The sequence below is a fragment of the Carassius carassius genome, chromosome 6, assembly GCF_963082965.1.
Source record: "Carassius carassius chromosome 6, fCarCar2.1, whole genome shotgun sequence".
Classification (NCBI taxonomy): domain Eukaryota; kingdom Metazoa; phylum Chordata; class Actinopteri; order Cypriniformes; family Cyprinidae; genus Carassius; species Carassius carassius.
This window is the reverse complement of record NC_081760.1, coordinates 18,979,428-18,982,097: the sequence shown is the minus strand read 5'-3', so window position 1 is coordinate 18,982,097 and position 2,670 is coordinate 18,979,428. Positions and strand designations below refer to the sequence as shown.

Below are 2,670 nucleotides of genomic sequence, written 5' to 3'. Positions count from 1 at the left end.
TAAATTTGTCTCTGATTATGTATATGTATTTTTATGTCTGTTTATTTGCTTTACTTTTTGTACCCCCTAAATGCAGTTGTAATTTCTGAAAGTCAAATAAATATAAAAAAGAGAAAAAAGGAAAGCAAGGTCAGGCAGGTTCAAATATAGATGAAGAGATACATTTGATATTAAATTATATTTTCCAAATGAATTCTGGAGATTTAGGTTTTTCTTTTTTCTTTTTTCTTTTTTTTTAGAAGAACTGGTTTAATAAAGATAATTTAAGTGTAGGTGAATATATTATTCTGACACACATTTCAGAAGGTGGTGGCAACCAGACGCTGTGTGCCAACTGCCATAGAGAAGAAGAAGAAGGTTCAAATAAATATTAGCTTGGGTGATTTCAGAGTCAATTATGGAAGACGGCATTTTGATTTTAAGTTCATAAATGGAGTATCGAAAATACCTTACCACGGGTGCAGCAGTTCCTGCGCGAACAGCATGTCGATGGAAAAGGTAAGTGCACTATACTGATAACGTTAGCTAACTTTAAAAGACAATTCCGTGCGTGCATAAGACATAGCGTTAGTTACCTTAGCAATTATCTCTAGCAGCTACCTAACTTGAACTATACTGTCTATGTGAACTAGCAAGCAAGCATGCTTCGATTATTATTATCCGTTTCTGTTAAATTTAGAAAGCTTAAGAAAAGGGAAAACTTGAGTAATATTGACCTTTTCCGCATTTCATTCATGAGAATTGTTTATGTATAACCAGGGGTGGTCCGTGTAAAAGAAAAAAGAAAATCACTTTTTTTTTTTTTTTTCATTTATTTGTTAAAAAAATAAAAAATAAATGAACGAAAAAGTACACGGAACTTTAGGTAGGTTCAGAGCCATAGAAAGATGATTCTGGGTAGGTTTAAGTTTATTGTAGCCATGCAAAGAAAGGAGACATGATTGACATGTAAGTTAATGTAACCCCTGTCTCCCGGGTCCTCTCTGACGCTCCTCGCACTCGCTCCGAGTGGGGCTCGAACCCTGGTCTCCGGCATGGGAGGCGGACGCACTAACAAGGAGGCTAAATGGCTACAGCCACTAGCTCAGTCGCCAGTGCGTCTCTTGAGATCGGGGAGTGAGGTTTACCTGCACAGCACTACTCACTGGCCTCCATTACACTCACCCCCCTAAACCTCACTCCCATCCGGGTCACGGCACCAATGTAACCCCTGTCTCCCGGGTCCTCTCTGCCGCTCCTCGCACTCGCTCCGAGTGGGGCTCGAACCTGGGTCTCCGGTATGGGAGGCGGACGCACTAACAAGGAGGCTAAATGGCTACAGCCACTAGCGTCTGTCGCTAGTGCGTCTCTTGAGATCGGGGAGTGAGGTTTACCTGCACAGCACTACTCGCTGGCCTCCGTTACATTAACGTTAATGTTGGAGAACAAATGCTGCTGAATCTAATGATTGGGGGAAAATAACAATTATAAAGTATAAGTTTGTAAGTGTGTGTTTTGTACTGAAGTTTTAGCAACCTCAAACTGATGTTTTTTAAAAATCCGATTATAAAAATATCTACATATGTGTAAACTGGACCTTAAAGAAAATAATAATAATAAAATCACTTGAGAAATTGCAAAAAAAAAAAAAATTACATAAATTGCCAAACCCTGAAGAAATGGTCAAGCTTAGTGTTAAAATACAATTCTCATTTTTTCTTATTTTCTTCTTTCAGGTCAGCGGCATGTTCAGGCTCCCCAAGGAGAAAAAAAGTAAGTCACTTTACATGTGAACACAATGAAATTCTGTCTAATTCTACACTGATCTGTGTCAGGATTGCAGGCTACCTGCTTCCATTTTTACCATTTTACCTGCACCAACTTTATAAAGTCTAACTTAGTTATAATGTTATATTTGTAGTGTTTTAGCTCTAGCTCGTGTTTATTCATTTTAAGTTGGTAAGTTATTGTACAAAAAAATCATGTATTATCAGAGATTAAGGAAACATGTTGAATTGAATACTGCCTTGAAGAATTTAATACCGCCTTGAAGTAATATTTATTATTTTCATAAATATTAGTTTCCTATTTCAGGTATGTGTTTCTGCTGTTACCCTAAGTGATCCTGCACGCATCTCTTGTGGTCCTGCACTCGACTCCTGTCATCCTGGTCCTGCACTCGACTCACTTAATCCTGATCCTGCACTTGTCTCCTGTGGTCCTGCACTGATTTCACATGGTCCTGGTCCTGGTCCTGATCCTGATCCTGCACTTGTCTCCTGTGGTCCTGCACTGAACTCACATGGTCCTGATCCCACACGCGTCCCCTGTGATCCTGCACTTGTGTCGCCTGATACTGATTCTGCACTCATTAGTACTATATCGTTAAATGTTAATAGCTGTCTCTATAAATACTATAAATATTATATAAAATAATATTATTATATTAAATTCTAAAAACTACTCCCGGTCACATATTAAGGCTAATTTTTGCTTATTTGTGAAATCTCAACAAACCGGAATGTTAATTGTTATGCAAGTTTAACTTTATAATAGTAAGATTAATACACATACTTTATCATTGCTATTTGGTATCGTTGGCTGAAATAAAATAACATTTTAAATTTCTTTGTGTGTTGCAGGTCTGTGAAGAACCTCCACTCTCATTCGTACCACCAGTCCACCAAACTA

At 38.0% G+C, this 2,670-nt stretch overlaps 1 long non-coding RNA gene across 1 annotated transcript; it reads left to right on the top strand.

The window, feature by feature from the left end:
• Positions 1 to 360: 360 nt before the first annotated feature.
• Positions 361 to 2,209, top strand: LOC132141901 (uncharacterized). The gene is made up of 3 exons (XR_009433959.1): positions 361 to 498; positions 1,716 to 1,752; positions 2,074 to 2,209. It is a non-coding gene; the product is annotated as an uncharacterized LOC132141901 (long non-coding RNA).
• Positions 2,210 to 2,670: the final 461 nt, after the last annotated feature.